Source organism: Salvelinus namaycush, chromosome 16 (assembly GCF_016432855.1).
Source record: "Salvelinus namaycush isolate Seneca chromosome 16, SaNama_1.0, whole genome shotgun sequence".
Classification (NCBI taxonomy): Eukaryota; Metazoa; Chordata; class Actinopteri; order Salmoniformes; family Salmonidae; genus Salvelinus; species Salvelinus namaycush.
The window spans coordinates 34,008,025-34,021,822 of record NC_052322.1 but is presented as its reverse complement, the minus strand read 5'-3'; the positions used below and the strand labels follow the sequence as shown (position 1 = coordinate 34,021,822).

At 45.2% G+C, this 13,798-nt stretch overlaps 1 protein-coding gene and 1 long non-coding RNA gene across 3 annotated transcripts in view; both read right to left on the bottom strand.

Annotated features, from left to right (window-relative positions):
• Nucleotides 1-13,798, bottom strand: part of LOC120061334 (FYVE, RhoGEF and PH domain-containing protein 3-like) — a 128,985-nt gene that overhangs the window by 90,916 nt on the left and 24,271 nt on the right. The window lies entirely within an intron of this gene.
• LOC120061344 lies at nucleotides 9,997-13,528 on the bottom strand. 2 transcript variants are annotated; one of them, XR_005478319.1, is made up of 3 exons: nucleotides 10,897-13,528; nucleotides 10,397-10,544; nucleotides 9,997-10,203 (listed from the first exon to the last, which is right to left on the bottom strand). It is a non-coding gene; the product is annotated as an uncharacterized LOC120061344 (long non-coding RNA). The 2 variants fall into 2 exon arrangements; XR_005478318.1 differs by having other exon boundaries at nucleotides 10,397-13,528.

The following is a 13,798-nucleotide window of genomic DNA, read 5'->3' as shown; positions in this document are numbered from 1 at the left end:
GACACACAGACAGTCAGACACACAACAGTCAGACATACAGACAGTCAGATACATAGACAGTCAGATACACAGACAGTCAGATACACAGACAGTCAGATACATAGACAGTCAGACATACAGAGTCAGACACACAGACAGTCAGACACACAGACAGTCAGACATACAGACAGTCAGACACACACACAGACAGTCAGACATACAGACAGTCAGACACACAGACAGTCAGACACACAGACAGTCAGACATACAACAGTCAGACAAACAGACAGTCAGACACACAGACAGTCAGACACACAGACAGTCAGACAAACAGACAGTCAGACAAACAGACAGTCAGACACACAGACAGTCAGACACACAACAGTCAGACATACAGACAGTCAGATACATAGACAGTCAGATACACAGACAGTCAGATACACAGACAGTCAGATACATAGACAGTCAGACATACAGAGTCAGACACACAGACAGTCAGACACACAGACAGTCAGACATACAGACAGTCAGACACACACACAGACAGTCAGACATACAGACAGTCAGACACACAGACAGTCAGACATACAGACAGTCAGACATACAGACAGTCAGACACACAGACAGTCAGACACACAGACAGTCAGACATACAGACAGTCAGACACACAGACAGTCAGACACACAGACAGTCAGACATACAGACAGTCAGACACACAGACAGTCAGATACACAGACAGTCAGACAGACCAAATCAAATAACATTTTATTCCTCACAGGATTCGTAAACAACAGCTATGGGCCAACAGTGAAATGCTTACCAGCAGTAAGAACAGACAGACAACACAGCTAAAGCTAAAAGATTATGTATGCAATTCACTTAATTTAATCAATTTCTTGAGCTCTTCAAATTCAGATTGCTCATTAACACTCCACAGACAATATAGGGGAGGAAAGATAAACAGACATACTATATGGAGTCATACCATAAAGCCATACAGACAGTTAATAACTTCCATAAGTACAACTGTAACAATGAACTAGTGTTAACAACTGTTTACTGTAGAGGAGGAATCCCAGTGTTAACAACTGTTTACAGTAGAGGAGGAATCCCAGTGTTAACAACTGTTTACAGTAGAGTAGGAATCCCAGTGTTAACAACTGTTTACAGTAGAGGAGGAATCCCAATGTTAACAACTGTTTACAGTAGAGGAGGAATCCCAGTGTTAACAACTGTTTACAGTAGCGGAGGATTCCCAGTGTTAACAACTGTTTACAGTAGAGGAGGAATCCCAGTGTTAACAACTGTTTACAGTAGAGGAGGAATCCCAGTGTTAACAACTGTTTACAGTAGAGGAGGATTCCCAGTGTTAACAACTGTTTACAGTAGCGGAGGATTCCCAGTGTTAACAACTGTTTACAGTAGAGAGCGATTCCCAGTGTTAACAACTGTTTACAGTAGCGGAGGATTCCCAGTGTTAACAACTATTTACAGTAGAGGAGGAATCCCAGTGTTAACAACTGTTTACAGTAGAGGAGGATTCCCAGTGTTAACAACTGTTTACAGTAGAGAAGGATTTCCAGTATTAACAACTGTTTACAGTAGAGGAGGATTCCCAGTGTTAACAACTGTTTACAGTAGAGGAGGATTCCCAGTGTTAACAACTGTTTACAGTAGAGGAGGATTCCCAGTGTTAACAACTGTTTACAGTAGAGGAGGATTCCCAGTGTTAACAACTGTTTACTGTAGAGCATAATTCTCCAACTGGCAGCTCGCAGGCCGATTTTGGCCAGCAGGTGATTTTATTTGGCCCCCCCAGGTGTTTTTTTGTTAGTTATTTATTTTATTTTTGTACATAAAAGGCTGTAAAAACACCAGCAAATCAGCTCCAAGTTACAGTATTTTAATTTTGGAAATCAATTCCAAAGTATTCCCACGCATAATAGAGAGATATATGTGATCGTATACAAATGTAAGCAAGGTCTGAAATGATTGTTTGAGTCAAATATATATTTTTGGGCTTCTTGCAGTCAATTTGCAGTCTACAAATTATTTGTAATTATGTTCCGGCACACTGATCATCCACTCAAGAAAAAAATGTGTTAATAACTCTACAGAATTTAGTGGTTCCAAGTGTGGTCTCCTCGCTCTTCTTTCTTTTCCTCTGTATGATGAGCCAATAGGGAGCTTACAGGGTTCTTAAGATAACAACACATTCCATTCATAAAGCCTTCCTCAAACACAGCATGACGCTAAGAACCAAAGCTCTGCTGATACCAACACACACCCTTCCCAGCCCTCTCTCCTGTACCCCTCTTTCTCCTCCCCCCTCTCTCCTGTCACAGTGAGTTTGTATAATTCCCTGAGTGTGCAAACAGTCTAGCTATTTAGTGGAGAGAAATGGTGACAGGCTTGAACTGGTGCTACAGAGAAGATGAATGTCTTTGGTTTCCAGCAGACTGAAATGACCTGAGGGCTGAGGCCATGGTATTAGCTTAGCTTAGCGTAGCCATCAGTATGTATGGAGGGTCGAGCATAGTTCATTATGTACAAGAATGTAAAGAATGTGTTAAAAGTGTTAGGTTTCATTGGCTAGGCTATCTATTCCTGTAGAAGAAGCGTGTTGTGTGCAGAGTGAGGAAGAGCAGTATAAATGGTGGAGAGACAACAGAACCCAGGGACAGGGCTGAATACACAGAGGGGAGAGCATGAAGGATTCAACAGACTCTCTTTGTTGGCTACAATCAGCAGCACTGAGACTTCATTTATTACTTGTTTTATGGCCTACATCAGGTGAGCGTGAGTGTGTGTGTGTGTAGTCTTGTGCATATGATTAAGCGGGTGTGAGAGAGCATGTGTATGTTGTTAGAACACATTGTTCTTGACCTCCACAGCAGACTAACACAGGTGCTTCCTCTTTCTCTCTTCCACCCCTGACCGAACAACTGCCTCCTCCCTCGACCCCTCCTCCATCTCTGTCTCACTCCCTCTCTTCCTCCCTTTACATCTCAGTCCCTACTCTCCCCTCATCCTCTTCTCTCCAACCTACATGGTTTACACCTACAGTTGAAGTCGGAAGTTTACATACACTTAGGTTGGAGTCATTAAAACTCGTTTTTTCAACCACTCCACAAATTTCTTGTTAACAAACTATAGTTTTGGCAAGTCGGTTAGGACATCTACTTTGTGCATGACACAAGTAATTTTTCCAACAATTGTTTACAGACAGAATATTTCACTTATAATTCACTGTATCACAATTCCAGTGGGTCAGAAGTTTACAAACACTAAGTTGACTGTGCCTTTAAACAGCTTGGAAAATTCCAGAAAATTATGTCATGGCTTTAGAAGCATCTGATTGACATCATTTGAGTTAATTGGAGGTGTACCTGTGGATGTATTTCAAAGCTTACCTTCAAACTCATGGGAAAATCAAAAGAAATCAGCCAAGACCTCAGAAAAACAATTGTAGACCTCAACAAGTCTGGTTCATCCTTGGGAGCAATTTCCAGCTATACTGTTACACTGGCAATACTAAAGTGCCTATAAGAACACCCAATATTCAAAGGTATATGAAATACAAATCGTATAAAGAGAAATAGTCTTATAATTCCTATAATAACTACAACCTAAAACTTCTTACCTGGGAATATTGAAGACTCATGTTAAAAGGAACCACCAGCTTTCATATGTTCTCATGTTCTGAGCAAGGAACTTATACGTTAGCTTTCTTACATGGCACATATTGCACTTTTACTTTCTTCTCCAACACTTTGTTTTTGCATTATTTAAACCAAATTGAACATGTTTCATTATTTATTTGAGGCTAAATTGATTTTATTGATGTATTATATTAAGTTAAAATAAGTGTTCATTCAGTATTGTTGTAATTGTCATTATTACAAATAAATCTAAAAAAAATCGGCCGATTAATTGGTATCGGCTTTTTTTGGTCCTCCAATAATCGGTATCGGCGTTGAAAAATCATAATCGGTCGACCTCTAATGTCGATATAGGACTCGTTTTACTGTGCATATAGATACTTTTGTACCTGTTTCCTCCAGCATCTTCACAAGGTCCTTTGCTGTTGTTCTGGGATTGATTTGCACTTTTCACACCAAAGTACGTTCATCTCTAGGAGACAGAACGCGTCTCCTTCCTGAGCGGTATGACGGCTGCGTGGTCCCATGGTGTTTATACTTACGTACTATTGTTTGTACAGATGAACGTGGCACCGTCAGGTGTTTGGAAATTGCTCCCAAGGATGAACCAGACTTGTGGTGGTCTCCAATTTATTTTCTGAGGTCTTGGCTGATTTCTTTTGATTTTCCCATAATGTCAAGCAAAGAAGCCCTGAGTTTGAAGGTAGGCCTTGAAATACATCCACAGGTACACTTTCAATTGACTCAAATGATGTCAATTTGCCTATAAGAAGCTTCTAAAGCCATGACATCATTTTCCGGAATTTTCCAAGCTGTTTAAAGGCGCAGTCAACTTAGAGTATGTAAACTTCTGACCCACTGGAATTGTGATACAGTGAATTATAAGTGAAATAATCAATCTGTAAACAATTGTTGGAAAAATAACTTGTGTCATGCACAAAGTAGATGTCCTAACCGGCTTGCCAAAACTATAGTTTGTTAACAAGAAATTTGTGGAGTGGTTAAAAAACGAGTTTAAATGACTCCAACCTAAGTGTATGTAAACTTCCGACTTCAACTGTAGATCTGCAGGACCTCCTCCGGCCGAAAAAAAAAAATCTAAGTAACATTATGCCTTGTCATTGCAGTCGCTGCACTCTTAATATACAGGAGAACTATGTACTCAATATACAGGAGAACTATCGCCTTATTGTGAGGATAGCCGACTTGCAAGCTCGGCTTCAGACGCAATCATTAGGCAAGGGCAATTTAAGTGTAGGAACGGATGATACAGCGTCTGTGCCACCAGTAAATACAGGTAGTAGTGTTAATCCCCCTGCACAGTCCACGCAGCTGGACAATTTTCTCATGGCTTCTGGAAAGAAATGCTTTCAGCATGCTCAACCGGTGTTGCTCATTCAGCCAGTATAAACTTTTAACCAGTTTAAGCAACGAGTCGGAGTCAGAGCCCGAACCTTCCTGAGAAGTCTCTCTACCTGTTACGGGGTCTGAGCCGCCGAAGCCTCCCACCATTAGCTCTGAGAAATTGAAAACCCTAGTCATTGGTGACTCCATTGCCCGCAATATTAGACTTAAAAAGAATCATCCAGCGACCATGCATTGTTTACCAGGGGGCAGGGCTATCAAAGTAATGGCTAATCTGAAGACGCTGCTGGCTGAGGCTAAAACTGCAGAGTGTAGATGGTATAGGGACGTTGTTATCCACGTCGGCACCAACAATGTTAGGATGAAACAGTCAGAGTGTAACGATGTGCGCTGAGAGTCGGGCAGCAAGTTCAGGGAGTGAGTGTTTTAATAAATAAACACAACAAAATACAGAACAAGAAACACAAACAACGCACAGACAGGAAACTGAAACAAAAACAATGACGCCTGGGGAAGGAACCAAAGGGAGTGACATAAATAAGACAGGTAATCAAGGAGGTGATGGAGTCCAGGTGAGTGTCATTATGCGCGTGACAGATGTGCGCCATAACGAGCAGCCTGGTGATCTAGAGGCCGGAGAGGGAGCACATGTGACAGTACCCCCTCCCCGACGTGCGGCTCCAGCTGCCGACCAACATGACGATCCCGGGGATAAGGAGCGGACCGGTCACCTCTGCTAAGGTGCGGGAACCTGTCAATCTGGCTGAGGCGCGGGAGCAGGACGACCTAGAGCACCGGAGAGAGAACATACATAACGGTGTCCCCTTCCCGGCTTGCGGCTCCGGCCGCAGGACGCCAACCACAGGGACGATCCCAGGGATCAGGAGCGGACCGGTCGCCTAAGCTGAGGCACAGAAACCTGACGAACAGGCTGAGGTGTGAGAGCCTGATGAGCCGGCTGAAACCTCCCCGGTTGCCTCGGTCGAGGCATGGGAGCCTATCGAGCCAGCTGAGGCATGGGAGCCTATCGAGCCAGCTGAGGCACGGGAGCCTATCGAGCCAGCTGAGGCACGGGAGCCTATCGAGCCAGCTGAGGCACGGGAGCCTATCGAGCCAGCTGAGGCACGGGAGCCTATCGAGCCAGCTGAGGCACGGGAGCCTATCGAGCCAGCTGAGGCACGGGAGCCTATCGAGCCAGCTGAGGCACGGGAGCCTATCGAGCCAGCTGAGGCACGGGAGCCTATCGAGCCAGCTGAGGCATGGGAGCCTATCGAACCCGCTGAGGCATGTGAGCCTATCGAACCCGCTGAGGCATGTGAGCCTATCGAGCCAGCTGAGGCATGGGAGCCTATCGAGCCAGCTGAGGCATGGGAGCCTATCGAACCCGCTGAGGCATGTGAGCCTATCGATCCCGCTGAGATATGGAAACCCGTCGAACCAGCCAAGGCATGGGAATCCGACAAACCGGCTGAGGCCTCCCAGGTAGCTCCGGTTCTGACACCCGGACCCGACATCACCTCCAACACACAAAAAAACTCCCTGAAGTTCCCTTTGGTGAGGCTTCATTCTGTAACAATGTGCGCTGAGAGTCGGGAAGCAAGTTCAGGGAGTGAGTGTTTAAAATAAATAAATTAAACATAATACAAAACAAGAAACACGAACAGACAGGAAACTGAAACAGAAACAATGACGCCTGGGGAAGGAACCAAAGGGAGTGACATAAATAAGGCAGGTAATCAATGAGGTGATGGAGTCCAGGTGAGTGTCATTATGCGCTGATGCGCGTAACGATGGTGACAGGTGTGCGCCATAACGAGCAGCCTGGTGACCTAGAGGCCGGAGAGGGAGCACATGTGACACAGAGGTCACCAAGCACAACATAACTTCAGCATGTAACTTAGCTAGAAAGATGTGTTGGCATTGAGTCATTGTCTCTGGCCCCCTCAAATTTAAGGGGGATTGATAAACTCTACAGCAGACTCGTACAACTCAATCGCTGGTTGAAAACTGTTTCTGCCCCTCCCAAAAGATAGAATTTGTCTGGGATTTCCCCACAAACAGGAACAAGCCTTGCCTGCTGAGGAGTGACGGACTCCATCCAAGCTGAAGGGGTGCTGTCATCTTATTTATTAACATAAACAAGCCTCTAACTCCTCTAGCTCCACAATTAGATAGGGTGCAGGCCAGGCAGCAGGCTGTTAGCCAGCCTGACAGTTTAGTGGAGTCTGCCACTAGCACAGTCAGTGTAGTCAGCTCAGCTTTCCCCATTGAGTCTGTGCCTCGATCAAAACTAAACATGGCGGTGTTCGCCTTAGCAATCTCACTGGAATAAAGACCTCCTCCATTCCTGTCATTATTGAAAGAGATTGTGATAATATCTCAAATCTCAAAATGGGGCTACTTAATGTTAGATCCTTCACTTCCAAGGCAGTCATAGTCAATTAACTAATCACTGATCATAACCTTGATGTGATTGGCCTGACTGAAACATGGCTCAAGCCTGATGAATTTACTGAATAAACATTGTGGATCTAAATGTTTTTCCTCATAATCCTGGAATATCGGACTGCTATTTTATGACGTTTGCAATCGCAACAAATAATCTGCTCAGACCCCAACTAAGGATTATCAAAAACCGCACTATAAATTCTCAGGCAATCCAAAGATTCATCGTGTTATGCTGATGAATGAGGACCCAAAAGCGACGTAATAGTAACAGAGTCTTTATTCCAGTAATAAACAAATAATGATTCTCCTGGATATTATCAATGGTCAAATCCTCTCGTCAATAGAGAGGAACGACTGGAGACGCGACCACAGACTGCAGGTCGCTTCAGGAAGGCACTGGCCGTAGCTGACATAGACACCTGCTCACACGCAGCATCTGAAGAAGGCAAAGAACACGACAGGGCGGAACAAGGACACAGGAACAGCAAACATCAAACAAGAATCCGACCAGGCAGAAGCGGAAAACAGAGGGAGAAATAGGGACTCTAATCAGAGGGCAAAATAGGGGACAGGTGTGAAAGAGTAAATGAGGTCGTTAGGAGAATGAGAAACAGCTGGGAGCAGGAACGGAACGATAGAGAGAGAAAGAGGGAAAGAACCTAATAAGACCAGCAGAGGGAAGCACAGGGACAAGACATGAAGATCAAAGACAAAACATGACACATCGATGCCCTTCCAGATCCTAGCAGCATATTCGTGTAGGGAAAGCAAGCCAACCAACAACTTTTGATCAAACATAATTTTGTCATAGAAAGAAAATCATAAGCTTTCCACATTGGTAACACCAAAGTCAATGTTTGGTCGCAAGGTCCAGCTAGTCAAAATGTTGCAAACGTTTGAGCAGAGTTGAGTAGCTAGGCCAGCCCTACTCAACTCATCTCAAATGTTTGGAACATTATATAGTCTATTATAGTCTCAGTTAATGATATTTGATGTTCATTAATGTTTTAGATATGTGTACTAAAGAGCCCTCTACTTTTTTATTTTCAAGGCACAAACACCAGTGAATGGAGACAGCACCTGGTTTTGTTCTCTGCACCCAAGCACTACCTCTGCCCCCAGTACTGGCTGTTCACCAGCCTCAAGCACTACCTCTGCCCCCAGTACTGGCTGTTCACCAGCCTCAAGCACTACCTCTGCCCCCAGTACTGGCTGTTCACCAGCCTCAAGCACTACCTCTGCCCCCAGTACTGGCTGTTCACCAGCCTCAAGCACTACCTCTGCCCCCAGTACTGGCTGTTCACCAGCCTCAAGCACTACCTCTGCCGCCAGTACTGGCTGTTCACCAGCCTCAAGCACTACCTCTGCCCCCAGTACTGGCTGTTCACCAGCCTCAAGCACTACCTCTGCCCCCAGTACTGGCTGTTCACCAGCCTCAAGCACTACCTCTGCCCCCAGTTCTGGCTGTTCACCAGCCTCAAGAACTACCTCTGCCGCCAGTACTGGCTGTTCACCAGCCTCAAGAACTACCTCTGTCCCCAGTACTGGCTGTTCACCAGCCTCAAGCACTACCTCTGCCCCCAGTACTGGCTGTTCACCAGCCACAAGCACTACCTCTGCCCCCAGTACTGGCTGTTCACCAGCCTCAAGCACTACCTCTGCCCCCAGTACTGGCTGTTGATCGTCCCCCAGCCCATCTCCCGCACTGCGTTGCAGTGTAAAATTAGAAACATTCTCCATGCAGGACCTGGGAAGCTCTATCCTGGGCCCACCTCCAAGACCTACTCCACTAGCTTGCTTCTTACCGATGCCACAGAGCAGCAGCAGTAGTAGCAGGGGTGTGAGAAGAGAGAAAAGAGCTGCAGACTCATTCCTTGACACATCACTCGCAAAGGCATTGCAAATGATTGAAGACATATCTCAAGATCTGGAGAACGTCATGCACCAAGTCACCAGCTTGCCCCAGAGGTAAATAAATACAAATAATTTCAGACTTTACTCTGATCCCCTTTCCTCTCTTCTGTTGTCCTCTTTCCTCCTCTCCTTACCATGTACACTGCTCTCCAGACACTCCTAATTTCCCCCCTCTTCTCATCTTCTCCACAGGGCCCTGGCACCAATAGCTAATTTCATGGATGAACTCTCACCAAAACTGCGGGAGGAATTCGATCACCAGCTGCGTGACTTCAAGAAGAGGAAATGGACTGCACGACTGGGACCACGGTGAAATGAACAACTGTTGTTCAGACATCTCACGAGTCAGACACTAGACACTTAAATTTGATTCCATAGACACTTGTTTACATGTCTGTTCTCAGCAGACACTTGTATTGTGGTTTACTTTCAGAAGCAAGAAGCAAGAATAAAGGTTTATTTGTGTGCTGAAAAAGCTCTGTTGGCATTTCTTCAAGGTGTTTCAATGCATTCTATTTTAACATCAAGTGCTGACAACATACAGAAGAGCTGTGTGCCACAGACTTTACAGGCTTTCTTCTACTTGTGTAATTCAATCTAATCTAAATTACTGCACACTGAGACATACCAGAATCAGGTTTCATTTTATTAACAAGATTAAAAGTCTACATTTTAGTACAAAATACTTGGTCCTTTGTGTGCACTGTGAATCAGAGTCTGTGCATCCAAGAATCGTCCTCATCCTTTCAGCCAAGATGCCTAACGCATTCTCTGACTGGCCGACAATGAGAGTGGTAGTAGTTCCAGGTATGCCCATGCTTATGGAGATGGACAGCTGTGAATAAGAGGTAACAAGAATATATGTCTCATAAATATATGGTAAACAAAATACACCATACCATTTTACAGGAACCATATTCCAAAAGCCTTGATAAAATGGCACTTCTCATATAGAGGTGCACACATGTATGCTGTAACAAGGGAAATAATTGAAATTGATTCCAACTTCTATTATCAATATACTGTACCTGGATAAGGAAGCATGAGGTTCTCATGTAGGGGGAAAGCTGCATCTTCCTGGAAAACATGAGGACTTGCCGTTGTGGTACCTGGCAGGACAGATCTAGGGTCTTCTGCAGCAATTTGGACCCATAAGAACTCTCTTGAAACACTCCACTAGAGATGAAACGGTATGAAATTGTCATATCACGATTATAGTGACCAAAATGATCACGGTTATCAGTATTATCGCGGTATTGTTAAAACGTGCTGGAAATGTTCAAAAAGTACTGATACACGCACTGAAATCATTTGACCAAGTTTTATATGAAAACCAACAAACAACAAATAAAATTAGCAGCACTATGTACTTTTTGTGTGCATAAACATTAAAATAATAACATGAACATTAAAGATGGCGCCATGTGGCCAAGAATGGTAAAATCTTCCCTAGTGCAGGTTTAAATGAACACAACCTTAAGTAAGCAAAACAAATAAACAAACAACAAACTAAATTAGCAGCACTCACTTTGTAATGAGGCACGGCAAACATCAGCCTCAGGCCTCTCAACAATTTGAAATGACATCATGTCCTTTGCAATGTAATATGAAAGGGCTGCAGTGAGATCTTGAGTATTTTTAGATGTGGGTGCATAAGCAGCCTGCCTTTTTAAATGCTTGCTGGAGTGTCTGTGTCACAACTGTAGATGAGGAGGGACCAGTAGCATCACTGGGTTTGCCTGCTGCTCGCCCACTCTGTAAACAAGGAAATAGCAAATGTAGTATTATTATTATTATTGGTGTTACCACATTATAATTATTATTACTATTCAAACACACAGTCTTACTTCTGTGTTGCATTTGAGTATATGCAATGACCCCATGCACAATTGACATAAATACAAATGAGTCTTAAGAAGACAGTGATAGTAATTGCAATGAGCCCAACAATTGACATAAATACAAGAGTCTTATATAGGAGTATATAGTGTTTCTCCTGTTGGAACACTTTTACAACCAATTCGACATCTGACGGATTTTAAATGAACAAAATATGTTGGTTGGGTGACTAAACTACATAACGTGTTCTCGTGTGCAATGGGTGAATAGAGTCTGCAGACACACGACCCATACAGCAGCAGAACAACGTGTAGTGTTTTTACAACAGTAGGTAACACTGAAAGCTTCAGTTTACATTATTGACAAGCTATTAGCAAGTTAGACATCATGCATTGAGGTAAAAGTTGACTTACCTTGCATTCGCTATAAAGCAGTGGTTGGTGATCACGAAGATGACTCAAGAGATTTGAAATGTTGCCACCTTTCGCAGCTATTTCTTTTTTGTTCTGCAGACAGGGTGACCATCTTCAATTAAGTTTCCCTCAGCACTCTTGTAAAACCCAAAATACAACCACACTTCAGATTTGGTCCTCTTAGAAGGCTGAAAAATCTCCTGAGCGCTGTCACTGCCTTCCGCCATGTTTTCACACAAAACAAAACCCACGTTGCATGCCACGCCTGCGTCAGACTGTTGATAACTTTGGTTGATGCTGGACAGTTTTTCAACCCGCGGTAATCAAACACGGTTTTAATGATAATTTAAATGTCATCACTACATCCACCATAGCTCTCTCGTCCGTATGCCCCTACATCCACCATAGCTCTCTCGTCCGTATGCCCCTACATCCACCATAGCTCTCTCTTCCGTATGCCCCTACACTCCACCATAGCTCTCTCGTCCGTATGCCCCTACATCCACCATAGCTCTCTCGTCCGTATGCCCCTACATCCACCATAGCTTTCTCGGCCGTATGCCCCTACATCCACCATAGCTCTCTCGTCCGTATGCCCCTACATCCACCATAGCTCTCTCGTCCGTATGCCCCTACATCCACCATAGCTTTCTCGGCCGTATGCCCCTACATCCACCATAGCTCTCTCGTCCGTATGCCCCTACCTCCACCATAGCTCTCTCGTCCGTATGCCCCTACACTCCACCATAGCTCTCTCGTCCGTATGCCCCTACCTCCACCATAGCTCTCTCGGCCGTATGCCCCTACACTCCACCATAGCTCTCTCGGCCGTATGCCCCTACATCCACCATAGCTCTCTCGTCCGTATGCCCCTACATCCACCATAGCTCTCTCGGCCATATGCCCCTACATCCACCATAGCTCTCTCGTCCTTATGCCCCTACATCCACCATAGCTCTCTCGTCCGTATGCCCCTATCTCCACCATAGCTCTCTCGTCCGTATGCCCCTACATCCACCATTGCTCTCTCGGACGTATGCCCCTACATCCACCATAGCTCTCTCGTCCGTATGCCCCTATCTCCACCATAGCTCTCTCGTCCGTATGCCCCTACATCCACCATTGCTCTCTCGGACGTATGCCCCTACCTCCACCATAGCTCTTTCGGCCGTATGCCCCTACATCCACCATAGCTCTCTCGTCCGTATGCCCCTACCTCCACCATAGCTCTCTCGGCCGTATGCCCCTACACTCCACCATAGCTCTCTCGTCCGTATGCCCCTACACTCCACCATAGCTCTCTCGTCCGTATGCCCCTACATCCACCATAGCTCTCTCGGCCGTATGCCCCTACACTCCACCATAGCTCTCTCTTGTCCGTATGCCCCTACATCCACCATAGCTCTCTCGTCCGTATGCCCCTACATCCACCATAGCTCGCTCGTCCGTATGCCCCTACATCCACCATTGTGAACCTGTAGCGGGCATCTTCTCCATCTCTGTCTCTTGTCTTTTATATGTGTTGCTGGGTACATCAAATCTAGTAGATCCCAGGCAATTCGCACAACTTCAATTTTCTCGCCAGTCAAGTGTCTCTCTGTGTACACTATTGTATTCTCCCTCGCGTCTCTTCTTGTTTGGGTGTGTCGTCACTTCATTGTTTGGCCGTAGATGGCTATTACCAGCTCATCGCCCTCTATTGTCCAGGAGTAATATTGCCGCTTTCCCCCTTTTTTTTTGTATGTCAAGTGACTGTCTTTTTAGGGAGCATGAGCACACACTCGTTCAGCCCAACTGAAGCCTTAACTCTCTCCCTCGTCTTCTCTCCCTCGTCTTCTCTCCCTCGTCTTCTCTCCCTCGTCTTCTCTCCCTCGTCTTCTCTCCCTCGTCTTCTCTCCTTCCTCTTCTCTCCTTCCTCTTCTCTCCTTCCTCTTCTCTCCTTCGTCTTCTCTCCCTCGTCTTCTCTCCCTCCTTTTCTCTCCCTCTTCTCTCTTTCCTCTTCTCTCCATCCTTTTCTCTCCCTTCTCTTCTCTCCTTCCCCCCTCCCATATATCTCCCTCCTCTTCTCCTCTAATCTTCTCTTCTCTCACATCAACACCATCATCCCAGAAACCCTGGACCCACAACAATTCACATACCGGCCTAACAGAATCACAGATGACGCAACCTCTATTGCAC